Source organism: Equus przewalskii, chromosome 3 (assembly GCF_037783145.1).
Source record: "Equus przewalskii isolate Varuska chromosome 3, EquPr2, whole genome shotgun sequence".
Taxonomy (NCBI): Eukaryota; Metazoa; Chordata; class Mammalia; order Perissodactyla; family Equidae; genus Equus; species Equus przewalskii.
The window spans coordinates 95,885,824-95,901,507 of record NC_091833.1 but is presented as its reverse complement, the minus strand read 5'-3'; positions in this window follow the sequence as shown (position 1 = coordinate 95,901,507).

The window sequence follows — 15,684 nt, the reverse complement described above, 5'->3', positions numbered from 1 at the left end:
AATAAAAAAGCTTGAAAATTTGGTAATAAGAGATAGAGAGAATATGAGCTATTTAATAATATGTATCCTTATATCCTTTGTCTGACTCTATATCCAAACTAAGATTCAGTCATCAGAATATATTGCTAAAATTATAAGAGCATTACACCCTTCAAAATCTGAATGAAGTTGATAAATTTGATTACTAGAACTTGTGAGCCATAAATGCTCACAAAAACATATTTGAAAAATAGAAAGTTATCTATTTCAAAGTAATCAATTTACTCCTCTATTGATTGTGAATATCTAAAATCCAAACTCATCTTGGAAGGAAATCAATGAGTGTATTTATATTTAATTATACAAATGAACAGTATTGGTAAGAGAATGGGTGGAAGCACAGCTCTGTGACCTCACTACAAGACAGTTCTATCTAAAAATGGAAATTTTATTCCCTTCAATTCATATATGCTTCCCAGAAGTCTCCATATTTCCTAGAATGTATGTTAATGCTCTCAAGTATTCCAACAATGGCCTTTAAGCATGCAAATTTTGATCCAGTTTTACTTTTCAAATTTTCTGGGAAAAGGATTTGTCCAAGGTAATTGAAATATTTCATCTGATACAATTTTGTTCTGAATCAACATAAGAAAGTCGAAATTAAAAGGAGAGGAGAAGAAAACCATTATCAGATCTTCTAGTGTCTTTCACTAGCCTTCAGCTAATACAAAACGAGGTTTTATGTGCACTGGAAAGGAATCCATGAAGACACATGATCATCAGACAAAGAACGAAAATAAGGAATTCTCCCTGCTTTAGACTTAAAATTTGAGTCCCCCGCCCGGCCCCCAAAACCCGTACGTTGAATCCCTAATCCCCACTGTGATGGTATTTGGACTTGGAAGCTTTGGAAAGTAATTATGTTTAGAAGAGTTCATATGGGTGGAGGCCCCATGATTAGATTGGTGCTCTGATAAGAAGAGAACAAAGCTTTGTGTCTCGCTATATGTGAGAACACATCAAGAAGGCAGTCATTTGCAATGAGAGAAGAGAGCTCTCACCAAACACCGAATCTGCTGGCACCTTGATCTCGGACTTACCAGACTCCAGAACCATGAGAAATAAATGTTTGTTATTTACTCCACCCAGTCTACGGCATTTTGTTATAGCAGCCCCAGCTGACCAAGACACTCCACTTTGGGTTATAAAAGATGTACTACTATGACTATTCGGTCATATTATTTTGCCAATAGCATACATATTCTGTAATTACTAAACTATCAATTTACCTTGTTCTCTATGACTTGATTCAGTCCATTCAAACAGCATTTGAAATCTTGATGTTTCTTATCATTCTGTCCTTTACCATCACACTCAAGGCCACAAGAATCACAGAACAAGTAAAATTTACCTACTACATAGTCTTGATTACATGATCCACAGTTTAGAATTCCTCTCTTCCTTTCTACTCAATAGAAAATCTCTATTATGCTCTCTTTCCAGGTGAGAAACTTCAGTTTTCTACTCTTCGATGTTCAGCTCTTACAGGAGACTCTCCATTAGTCAAAAGAATGAGCATCCCTTCAGCTCTAAAAATAATGGTTTATTATTTTGAATGAAATCTACCTTTCTTGCCAATGTTCTCATACCCATGAAAATACAATGTCTACCACCTCTTTCTTTTGCAAATTGGAGATTATTTCATCCAGCTTTTACCTGTTTCTATTTATAAAGAAATTCAACTTTTACTTTCCCACCTCCTTACCTCTGAGAACAGTTTTCAACTTAACTCTTATTTACTGATCAATACCTGTGAACCAGTTACCCTATTGCATGGCAGGAATCCACAGGCATTAAGCCAAAGTGGGCTTACTTTGGTGAAACCTACATTTGGGGTTGAGGAGGAAAGACTTATAAAACACCAGTTGCCAAACAAATATAAATACAATGTTCACTTTGTACATTTTACAATAGTAAAGTCAGGAAGTCAGGAAGGGGAGTGACTAAGGTGGAAAGGCTAACCTACAAAAATGTAAGAGACTTTCTTTTTATTTAAAGATTATCAAAATGGCTGCACTAAATCAGATACTTTTTCTCTTTATCTTTCTGCATATTTTGTACAAAAACGAGAATAAGCAAACTATGTTTAACAGAGAAAGTACTAGACATGAAAGGAAAGAAATCGAGCTGAACAAAAGAGATTACCTTAGAAGTCAGAAGAATTGAGAGCTAACTAATCTTAAATCTGGCAGTGATAATCTAATTTGGGCAAATCATTTCACCGCTTGCCTCTGTTTTGTAAATTGTCCAGTGAAGGAGGAGGTCTGGGTTAGTGTTTTCAAATCGTGCTTCACAAAACCCTAGCTTTTAAGGTTGCACGATGTTGTTTTATTTGGGTGGTCGGGGGAGACGATTAATTTACTAGACACTCCTCCAACACTTATCAGACTAGCTTTTTTTACAGCCATTATACTTTTAGGAACTGTATATATATTTAGCTTGAATTTTTTTTTAATGCTAAAAATAAAATACCAATCTTTATGCCACTTTAAATTCTAATATTCCATGATGCTATGACATACAGTGTGAAAAGATCAGGGTAAACATTTATCTTATTCTTCGTTTTTCACAAAACACCCTCTGCATTCCTTTGCTTTCTTTTCATACTGACCTATTGTGGAAGGACTTGTTTGTAGCATAAAATACTTCAAAAGTATGCTACCAACTATATCAATAGTGCCAATAAGATGCTTTGCTTTTCTTAGAGAAAAACCTAAGCTTGCATTTCCAGTGAATACACAAAGAGCTATTATCTGCAAAGATTCAAAAGAACTCTTCAAGATGGAAACAAGGAAAAGATCTTACCAGTCTTGACAATCTAGGTCATGAAAAGTACAGATCACAGAGTCAAGGTAGGGGGGAAGGAAGACTGAGGAACATAAAATAAACAAAAGAGAAAGCAGAAGTAGAGTTATTTGAGGGTCCAAATGATACCAAGTCTACATGTTAAGAAAGGCCAGTCTTGTTTTCTTGATATATTGATATGCGTGTATTTTTGATAACCTACAGGGAAGAATCTATTTTTTTTGATGCTGGACTGTACCTGTATGTCATTTCAGAAACTGTGAGGACATAAAGAAGGCCTACACATTTGTACATTCAGTAAATATTAAATATTTACTATGATAGACATCATGGCAATATAGATAACATTTTTTAATTCCACTCTCAAAAAACTAATAGTCTAGAACAATACTATAAATTAGCCACTAATTCGTGTCTATTTAAACTTAGCTTAATTAAAATAAAATAAAACTAATAATTCTGTTTCCTGGTTATATTATGCGACTATATCATATGTACAATCACATATGGCTAGCGACTGCTGTTTTGGACAGCTCAGATTACAGAATATCGCCATCATTGCGGAAAGTTTTATTGGGCATCAATGGACTAGAAGACAATACAGAAATGAAGTTTAAAATTGCAGTTATAATTAACACATTGAAATAGAAACATAAAACATTTTGACAGTAGAGTAGCAGTCTGAGGAGAATTAAATTAGTCTGTGGCTAGTATAAGGGTGTGAAAATAATGTTTAAAAAGAAATCTCCCTTGAGAAAATTATTTTTAAGATAAAACTCTAAAAATTATTAGCCTGTATAAGATTAGAGGACAAAGATTAAATGGAAGTGGTATAATCACCACTGTTAGAGAAAATAGAACACACGATTCTATAGATATTGAAATCAATAAAGTAAGTTTAAGAGTAGCAGGAAATATTCCCAAACATGTTGGGTAATTAGACTGTCAAACCTCAAGCATTTTAAAGTTTATCTGGAAAGGACTAGAATGACTATAAAGATTTTTAAGTAGAGTAGTGTCATAAAGAGTATTGCAGTTTTAGAGGTATCTGGCAGTAGAGCATAACTGGAGACAGGCAAAAGGCAGACTCTGGAGATTATGTAAAAGTTGATTGCTCTGATCCTTTTGAAAAATAATGCCCATTTGGTCAAAGATGGTGAAAACTGTGAGTGGAGGATTAATTTGAACGCCCAGTAATCATGAAGGATAAGGGATAGTTGCTCAGCTCATCGATAGACTCATAAGTGTTTTAAGACACTACATTTCAAGGTGGCTTGTTACACATCAATAATTAACTGATACAGTAACATTGAAACAGGGAACAATTGATGAATGCTTGATTTTGATGAGAACATAATCGGCAAATACCTGGATCTTAAACCTATAATTTCTATGAGATATTGAAATGAATGTGCCTTGTAAATCGTTGGATGTAAGTGCTGTAGGTTGGGAGAAAAGTCTATAGCTGAAATATACATGTGAGAGATAGCTGTACATAGAAACTTATTGTAACCCTGGCAGGAGAATGAGATTTCCTATGGAGAAACTGTCACATAAGAATCAGGTTATCAAAGTAAAAGTCCTGCACAACTTTAACACTTAGCAGAAACTATACTGTATTCCCTGGGAGGTCAAGCTACTTTAGAAAGTAGGATTACCTGAAGGAATTCTGTTCCCATGGAAATATTCACATACTTCAAATCTTTATCAAATGAAGAAAAGAAGGCTGAAGGCACAACAAGAAAGAAAAGGAGAGAAGACCCAACTGAATATTTTTACTCTTCAGAAAAAGTCTTATCAATGTCACATTTATAGCATACCATTCAACTAATGCTAATGTTGCTAATTTCTGCTCTTAAAAATAATAAAAAGGTTGTGACAAAAATGTAACTGTGATTTTTCAAGGGGAAGAAATCAACAGCTTTTATTTTAGCTTTGAGTATTTTTTAATTTCCCTCTGATTCTCTTGACCTCTTTTAGCTATCAGAAATTCACGCACTGATGATTAATTTAACAGAAAGCAACCCATGATCTCTGCTCTAATATTTCTTAAGCACACTTTCAGTCTGCTTCTTTGTGAGTTGGAAAACCTTAAAGGTGACTCTTTTACTGAGATTTTCTTTAAAAAAAAACCTATTAAATCTTGATATAGCATGGTAAAAAAATGATGAAACATTATCAGTTAAATTCTTAAATAGTTTTAATAGCTAGGACTCTCAAAAATGTGTGTTATGAAAAGGTGGAATATAAGTCAAATGTATGTATTTTAATTCATTTATGTAGGAATTTAAGCTTCATAGAAAATAGGCTATATCAGTGCATACATTTTATCTTTCTAAAAGTTAAGTAGGTCTACAATAATATGGAATCCCCTTTAAATACAAAAATAAGAGTAAATATAAGGCAAACAATTTTGTGTCAATTACATAAAAATAAAATTCTGAAACCCAGGAATACAACCAAAATTTTTTTTAGAATAACCTATGGTATAAATGAAAGGTAGCAATTAGATAAATCAATCTACTCAAAATACTAGTTCTACTGAGTAGTGCCTGGGGCCAGACATAGAACATATACTAAGAACCTAAAGATGATGATTTTTTTTCTCTATTACTCTTCTCTGAGGCACACAGTTGTCTTGGCAAATTGTCTCTATATTCAAATTTCAAATTCATTTTAAATTTCACTTCTGCCAAGATTACAAAAGACAACAAAGTCTACACCTTAGTTTCAATCAACTGCCCCGTCTTCACGCTTGGCAATGCCTCTGGTATTATTGCCTAGAAGCTCAGTCTCTCCCAGATTAGCCTTTAGAGTCTCACTCATTCTTCAATGTCCAGCTCAAATTTTGCCTTGTGATGTTTTCATTAATCTTCCCTAGCATCATCATTACTTCCTCTCTATTCTATTGAACATTTTATTAAGTACTAAATTTTAATTTGTATTCGTTTGTTTATTCACTAAATATCGATAGGGAGACTACTCTGGACAAGTTTTTGGACATAAAGATGAATTCAGTTCCATACAAATTCACACTCCAGCATCATATAAAAGCTCCTGCTATGATAGTTACATCCAGAACCATGTCAGGCACAGTGAAGAGAACAGCTAACTTCCAGGACTTGAGTCAGAAGTGTTTAAGATGATGTGGTTGAAGGCAATAGCAAATGAATTAGCTCTTTAAATATGTGTAAGAGCTTTTTATGAAGTTACCATGCAAATAGTGAAAATCAGGGTTTAAGGGTGTTTGAGCTTAAGAAAGGCAATGTACAAAAACATGAAGACAGCAGAATTAAATACAAATTAAAACAATTTAACCTATAGAGATATGGTAATAATATAAGATATATTATTGCATAAATCTTTATTTGGATAATCAATTTCTTGATCATGGTAAATAATTATTTTGAAATAATGCTGAATTTAATTTAATAGCAAATTATTTATGATTTTTATATGCTTTTAAGAAACACTGATCTGTAATTCTAATTGGGATAAGAGATGGAATTTTGCAAGATGTCTGTAGTAACACGCAGGTAAGTTTTTAATACACCAGAATGCAAACGTTTGCATATAATTGGATATTTTATGTTTTTCCCTCAGTCTCCACATTTGAATTCAAATTGCTTACCTTTTAGCAAATATAAACGTTAACACTGGAATAATGAATTGATGTTGATGTTGGCTTGCAACCTCTTTAGGAGCTTCCTGAGTGTAATCTGAAATTGGCCCCTATACTTGGAGGGCAGAGAGAGACCCAAGCAAGAGGTTGACCATTCCAGATTGGTAGGTGGAAGGTTTAGTAAGCAAGGAAATTTACTTACAAGGCTTGTCACAGGCAGCTGCAAGACCAGGTGATGTCCACATCTGCCCACCAGAATATTAAAAATTGATGTAGGGACGTAACTGAGTTCAGTCATATACCCAATCCAGATAGTCTCAAAACCACATTTTCTATCTCAAGGCTGTATCCTTGGGGTAACTTCCTGGAGCAGGGAAGGCAAGTAGAACACACTTTCCAAAGACAGGGGAGAGGTGGGGAGCCTCCAATTGCCTGGGTCCAGCTTGCAGTCCATGGGCAGTCACATCTTCTTGATGACCTCCTCCAACAGTTGACCGTTAAATTCGAAATAAAATTTAAAATTGTTTGGGAATTTACTATTGAGGATGATGAATAATGGGCACTGACTTTGCATGTGTGAAACGTGAGGGTGAAGGAGAAGCTTAGTAATGCTGGCTAAAGAGGGTTCACGTATTATGGACAAAGAAATAAATACATACATAAGTGAGAGAAATTATGTAATAGAAAACTGCGTAAGTGAAATATTAGTTACACACATAAAGCACACACACTCCTATTCTTTGTGAGCCTTATAAAAATTTCAAAATAGTTTGATGTGAATACCTGAACTCACATCTTGTTTGCAGAACTACACAAAATTTATTCTACATAGTTGTATAAGTGATACAATTTACAAATAATAAAGTTTCCATAATGGACATAATGAGTTCTGATATTAATTTCCCAAATAATTTGATTGAATAACACTAAGGAAAAAGGTAGGGAGGAATTTTTATCAGATATAGATATAATTCTAAAAGCCTTGCTTTTGTTTCGTAATTGACACAACATTATTTTTCCATTTTTCAGGGCAATTATTGTTTTAGTCTTTCTTCTTCTTGTCTCTAATTAGAGTCTTCAAGAAAAGAACTTTTATCAGTTGATTTATATGGATGTCTCCTCTTCCTTCTTTTTTATTCTTTTAGAACATTCTCCAGGGGTGAGCATGGCCTCAGTGAAACGCGGAATATTTTAAAGATTTTCTAAGTTAATTTCCACTTAGAATCTCTTCTAAAAATAGACTCAAATACACAAACAAGGAAGCATTACAATACATCCTGGGAATGCCATTAAAAAATCTTTCCCTCAGAAACAGCTCTGGAGAATTAATATTTAATAACTTTTTAACAGTATCATATAAAGCACATGCAATTATAATATAATTTCATAAAATAAGAGTTTCTGCATTCTCTTGGTTGTTTCAGGGGAAATGTGTCGGAGAGATTTTCTAGTGTTCTCTCACACCTCCATGTCGTGAAGGTCTGACTGATGTCAAACTAAGCCACATCCCTGAAACAAGTGTCATGGCTCCATGGGTACAGGATGAAGCGGAAGAAGCCTGTCTTTGACCAGGAGCAAAATTCAAGAATAGTCTCTGCCCTGATGGATAGCTTAGCCTGTCCTGCTCAGTGTAGAGATTTTGTAGACTTTTTTAAATTAAAAAAGTAGTTGAAGACTTATGAACAAAAATTAGTCTGATCTTGACTCTTTACAGATCAATGATAATGGGTGATAAATTACTTTGTAGTTTGCAGTCCAAATGGAGATCAGCTGTGACAAGAAACATTTGGCTTAAGCATATTCCATGTACAAGTGCAGTGAACTGCTTTCTCTGTATTTTGCTCATTTTTTCACTTCGATACCAATTCCACACCTTCATTGTCCACTATGCTTTTACTGTTTACCTATCATTTTCTCTTTTCTTCGTTAAGGTTGTATCTCATAGCCCATACTTCAATCTGCCTCTCTCTACATCATATTTTTTCTCTCACTTGTGTCGTTTTCTACAATTGCTGTATTCTGCACTGTTCTAATTATGTTGCACATCTTCCCCTGAACTGTGAATAACATAGTATTAAAATTATTTGTAAAACTTTTTGTATTGTTTAAGATTATAAATTCCTGTTAAAGTTTTGAATCATGGGACATTAAAGTATTTTTGCTTGTTTGTTTATTATCAATTTTGAAAAATATTAGTTACAAAATTGCTTTTCCATATGAAGGTCAATAGTGTGTGGTGCTCAGACAAATTTGTTTTTTTGAATCCTCTCGTAGAATAGCCAGTACTTGATGTAGAATGGTTGACATCATATCAGCTTCGTCCAATTCTTTCAGGAGCTCAGTAAGTCCTTTGAATTATTGGAGGGAGTATTTATTTCCCCAAGAAACCTCTTGCAAGACAAAGAGGAGAAGAATTTCAGGATCTCAGTAAAACTACTGAAATAAGCATATGATTGTGATCCCTGTGTGGAAATGTTAAGCTTGTTACAGAACAAAGAGATGGTTTGTTCATGCTGCATGCTGACCAATCCACAGAGGAGAAGCTACCCCTGACACGCAAGTGATTTGGTTCAAGATGAACGTAACAACCACCAGATCTAATGTAGTCCAGATATTGTAGATCCTAAGTTTTAAAATACAGGCTGCTGTTCAGGGATGGCAGTTCATTAATTGGACAACACTGAGCCTCTTTTATCATGTTAACTGTAGTAATTATTGCAATGATACTTGCTACAACAGATAAACCACAAACTCCCAGTCACTTAATGTAATATCTTGCTCTTGTTAAGTGTAAAACAGGTCAGGCATGGCCAGTGAATAGGTGGCTCTCCCGCAAGCAGTGATTAAGTTGGCAGGAAATTTCTATTTGGTGGTTCCTCCATCTTCCGCATGTGGCTTCCATGTTCCTCCAACTGGTTTGCATCAAGAACTGGTTTGCAGCTAGTTGTTCTGTGGGACAATATCTGTAACTGAATAAGAATGTGGGAAATGGAGAGAGAAAACTTATTGAACCCACGCTCTTGGAAGGGCTATTTTTTCCATAAAAGATTTGGAAATAATTACTCATATAAATTATATGGATTAATGACATTAGACACATTTCATAAAACTAAGTAAAACTGGCCATTAAATTGAGGAGCGAGAACTTTAGGCAAGCAGCCAGCTAGCCAATCAGTTAATTCAACTTTTAAACATAGTGTGTTTAGAAAGAAGTGTTCAGTACTGACGTGTAGCCCCTGAGGAAATGCTTCTTTGAAGACGTTAACACTTTACATTAAAAGACAATGTGTCTGTGGGAGGGAGGCATGGGGGGCTGTGGGAGATTGGGGCAGGGCTAAAGAAATAAGGGAATACATTTAGTTGAAAATATTGATCTGGTTATATTTTAGAATGCCCATAAAATATTTCTGAATACGCAATTATATAATTAATTTTATTTCATGCTTATCTTATTGCTGTAATTTTCTAATTATTTCTCCAATGATAGAGAGAAGCCATGGAGTTGGGATTTGTGGGTAATTACTGTTGCCTTATACCATTGGCTAATGAAATATGAGAGTAAATACTAAAGCTGGATAAATGCATAAAAAGAGTATTGAAGGCAGAGTGGTACCTCCTTTCCCCTCCCCCCTCCCCCCTCCCCCCCCCAGGAAATATGTCCCTGGAACCTGTGAGTACCTTACATGATGAGATGGAAAGAATTTTGTAGATATAATTAACGTTTTGGACCTTAAAAGAAGGAAATTATCCTGAATTTTCTGGCTGGGCCTTATATATTCATTTGGGCCCTTAAAAGCCAGTAATTTTCCCTGCTTAGAGTGCCAGAAAAAATGTGGCAGAAGGGAAACTCAGAGAGATTCAAAGATTGAGAAGGACTCCACCCTCCTTTGCCACATGGAAAACACTAGAAGGAATTGGGGCAGTCTTTATTAACAAAGGCTGTTCTCTTGCTGACAGCCAGCAAGAAAATGGGGACCACACCAAAGATGCAAAGAAGAGAATTCAGCCAACAACTAAAACTAGTTTGAAAGCAAATTCTTCGCTAGAGCCTCCAGAACGTACTGCAGCCCACACCTTGATTTCTGCCTTGTGAAATTCTGTATAGACACCAAGCTAAGCCGTGCTGTACCTGGCTTTTGACCTGCACAACTGTGAGATAACATATTTGTATTGTTTTCATTCCCAAAGTTTGAGGTAATTTGTTATGGCAACTATAGCAAACTAAAGCAATTATGAAATAAAAAAGAAAGTCATAGTGAGGAAGATGGGTCCTGCCTCAGCTGTTGGAAAAGATTCCAAATATCCAAGGATGGTATACAAAGACTGTAAACATTGCTTATATGGTTCAGTAAAAATTTATGTGGATATTTTTAAAACGTAGTAATATAACTTCAAAGAAATTTATTTGTAGATAAGAATACTGTTTTACTTTTCATATGATTTAAATATTTTTTAAAAAGAGAAATCAAGCCATATTTTACATTTTATTCCTTCATGTGCTTTCTCAACAGTGGAAATCCAGCTCATTATTCTAAACCAATTCAAAAGACAGTTTGGTGGATGTTCATTCTAGCCTTTTTATTCAAAATAGTCGATTTCTCTGTTCCACAAACATTTCATTTATGGTTCTTTTCTAGAATTCACAATCATATGTTTCCTTACTTTTTTATATATGTGAATATACCTCCCACTAGGTTGTGAACCTAACGTCAAGTAAGTATATCTCTTTTCTTTTAATTCAATTTTTATTTAAGATTTTTTGTTGTTATCATTACAATTATTTCTGTCTCCTGAAATTGTTATTATTATTTTCAAACTTTGCCAAATTATTATCAGAGAATATGATATTTACAATGGAAAATTTCGTATAAAACTTTCTGACATAGATTTAAAAATAAGTGAATAAATTTAATTCAATTCTATGCTTTAAAATTATGTTATCTTTTCTCCTTTGAAGATTCTGGTATAAAGTGGGCACTTCACCTTTTTCCTGAAAATCATACAGTAATAACAACAAGAAAAAAATTATTTTTATGAAACTAGAAGTGCCTTTAAATTCCCAACCCCATATCGAAGAGGAAAGAAAGAATGAAAAAATTAAAAACAACAAACAGTGGAAATTGAAGAGAGCTATATGTAAGATGAAGCCTAGATGTCAGAGCTGTCCTCAGAGGGATGCTGAAACAAATACTTCTCGATGGTTAGGAGCACAGCCTGAGATGCAGAACCTAAATACTTTATTTGAGGCAGTAGGAATGGGAACATGCGTTAGTTGCAGACACCCCCTGGTCTTGTTTCTGAACACCAACGGGACAAATCTAAATGAAAGTCGATGTGGGCAAATCAAAATTCCTGGAAGCTGTTTGCCTCTGTGGCAACAGGGCCAAAATGAGACTTCCAACTGGAAATACTCTCCAATTGAATAGTACTCTTAAGTGGAACAAAGTGGTGTCCAACTGAACTTACACACAATTCCATCTGTGAAAAACTCATGTTTCAAAGATAAAGATGGAAACAGATCATGAATGTATAAAAATATCATAAAATAAAGAAGGTATGAAATATGGAAAATCAGTTGAAAATAAATAACACTTCAGAAAAAGTATGTGTGTATATGTGTGTATACATATATATCTATCTATCTCTATCTATACACATACATATATATATTTCTCTGTCTTTATCTCTCTATTTATTTATCTACCCATAGCATAGACAAAATTCTGAATCAAAATATCCATGAGCTCAAATGACAATAATGGGATGGATCAATTGTGTATCTGAAATTTTTGACAGATACAATTTGTAACAATGTGGAAGCAAGTTGATGTTGCCATAAATTACCCACCCTCCAGTAAATGGACTTCACTTTAACGTTATCTATAATTCTGACTTTATTATTTAAAGATGCTCTTTAATTCTGACATATGATTTGAGAGAATAATTCTATTTTTATTGTATTTCTCCTTTGAATTAAATGAGCTACATAAATTCCTCTAATAAAAGCAAAGACCGTTTTGAAATGCTTGTATCAAATCTACAGAAATTTGTTTCACATTTCTTATACTCTTTCATTATTGATTTTCTTAACATCTTCACACAATGAGGAAATTCAAATACAACTGAGAAAACTGTAAATCTGAGATAGTCTAACACTGCTATGAAGTATTTCGACAAGCCCTGCCTCCTCCCACTCCCGAAAAAGCATAAAAGTGTATTAAAACTAAAATAACTATGGCTAATACCCATTAGTTTCAACCTAGTTTCACATAGTATTTAGAAGTTGTCCCAGTTAAATCCATCAAAACACAAACCCTGCTAGGACAGGGAAGTTTTGTCCCTAAGGGCACGTTCTTATAATTGCAGACCCATCAGATTTCTAAGTTGTATGGAAAGTCAATATGGAATCTCCAGGGAAGCTAGTTCTTTCCCAACTTTGCGATTTCTCTATTACTATGCTCACCTCATTTCAACTCTCATTCAAATTTTAACAACTGCAAGAGTAGGCTTATTTCGGAGCCTCTTGACATACATTTTTACCTAGTAGAAGATTCCAATACCCTTAGGGACCATATCAAAAATGCCCCACTTAAAAAGAATTTGCTGAAGTGCATTTATGAACTCAGTCTCTATGAATTCAGCAGTACAAGTCTATAATTTTCCTTAAATGAAGCTTGGCCTTTGAGCATAGTTAGACTTTGTATCAAAGTCATATGCAATTATAAAAATGCATGGGAAAAAAAAAATCAGCACCCTTTAGGCAGCTGTTCTGATCATAGAGGTCAAAAACATGCCAACAGACTATTTCTTCCATGCCCTGCCTTCAGTCAGAGCTGTATTACAACCACCCAGAAATATTATTTTCTCTAAAAAAAAACTCTCTAATTATTCTCTATAGAAAGATGTGGAAACACTTAATATCCTAATATAATTTTCTCATAATGTTAAGAAAAAATGGATATTGGAGGAAGAAAATGTATGGTTGCTGATTGTACATTTGGATCAGAAGAGTCTTTAGAATGAATAGCAGGAGCCCATAATTACGAAAGAAGGGGCAAATTAGTTTTACTATCCTGCAAAAGCAGGTAACTAGTATGTGGCAAATTATAATCCATGAATATTTAATTCCCCTTAGGTATTTCTCTCCTGTAACAGGCAGAGGGTATAGCAACAAATGACTCTTCTAAAAATGCAAATTCTTCCCTTGAATGCTTAACTCCTTTGTTAACCTGATGAGCACTTCTTTTTTTCAGTCTTCAGCTATTATTGAGGGAAAAAAGGAAAAAGAAAAAAAATATACTGCTTAAAGAAAGCAAGCTGAATTTCAATCATAATAGTCTTTAGAAATCAAAACTTCTAGATTTTTGGTAATATTTTACAATAAAACTGAAAAATAATTACCTCAGTTGAAAAACTCTATTAAAACTTCAGATTTCCTATAGGAATAAAAATCATGAGATTTTGTAGAATGTTATAATATTATTTCTATGATAAATTTATAGAAGTTACATATTTTTTGCCTTTCTATCTTAAAATTAGCTATGGTAAACATAATTTTACTTTGCTATTTTATATTTTATTAATATTTGTGATGAAATCTTACTATGTATAGATCTAGTATCTGAATTAGAGTCACAGTTGAAAAGATTTATGGAGAAATTTCTTTTTTATTTCTGTGAGGAAGATTTGCCCTGAGCTAACGTTCATTACCAATCCTCCTCTTTTTTTTTTTTCCCCTTGAGGAAGATTACTCCTGAGCTAACATCCATGCCAATCTTCCTCTACTTTGTATGTGGGATATACCCACAGCATGGCTGATGAATGGAGTAGGTCCACACCCATGATCCAAACCTGAGAACCACAGGCTGACAAAGCCAAGCACACAGAACTTTAACCACTCGGCCACGGGGCTGGGCTCTGGAGAAATTTCTTGACCCATGTGATGCAAAACAAGATAAGACTGATCATAAACAAAGCACGAAAGCAAGACAAAATCATAAAGATGCTGTTTTACTCTTTTTTAAAGATCTCCTCTACATAGACAAAAAAAACAAAAACAAAAGAACACTCTCTGAAATAAAACGCCAAGGTTCAGAACTAAGCAGTGGAAATATACATACATAGTAGCAGGAACCACATTTCCTCCTAGAGAATTTGGAACAAAGTCCTACATTCTGCCTTCCTATCTAACCCATTTATCAATGCTTTCAAATTAACTTAATAAATGTCTGTAGCGTGTAACAAATTTTGATAGGTTTCATGAGGATCTTTGTGAAAATGAAAACTACAGTCCAAAGTCCAAGTGCCTAATACAATGATTGAAACACAATGGGTGTGACATAAAAATATGAAAAAGCTAAATGGATGTGCCTATTAAGATTTTTCTATCTTCTCTAAAATGTCAACTTACTATGTCTTTGTTTTTACTTTAAAAATGGGTCAAACAGTCATTTTGCCACTCTCAGTTCTTTATGGATCATTACTATGGTTTTTCTGTTTTGTTTAGATTTCTTTTAAACTGTTGTACTTATCTTCGACAAATATGCATTCTCCTATCATTCGCACATGCCTGTTAAAAACCTGAATTTCTTAGTGTTTCCTCTGGGTTCAAACTGCCTCAAAATTCCTCTTTCTATTTTGTAGAAATGTATATGTATTTGCATAAATGAAGATATATTTCAAAAATATTTCCCAAAAAAGTCCATACTGACCTTCTGAAAATACCCTATTTGTCCCTCCATTCTCTTTCTTGATTTCATTCTGAATTTATTCACTGATATCCAGAATGTAAAATTAAAGATAAAATCTGGCAAGTAGCAGAGTGGTACAAGAGAGGTACAAGTACGTTTTTTTCTCCAGAGTTAGGATAGAATACACATGCTTGTGCTGTGGGGTTTTCATTATGAGACGATACTTTCAGAAGAACACAAAAAGCAAGTAAAAATAAAACAAATAAATGGAGATTTTCCAAGATGCCTGAGGAGAATGGTGACTGTTTAAATCAGAATTTCCCAGCTCACCTTTTAAAAAAGTTGAAACATGAAGAGAAAATAAAATTAAACACATGTTTTCACTATACCTGGAAGGCAAAGAATGTCAGAAACATAAAATTGCACTTGTAGGGGAGGAAGACATTTCCTCTCTCCAAATGGGGGTTCGTCTGGCCGGAGAACGAATTAAATTCACATGAGACAGAATAGCAAGAGAAAATTAAACAA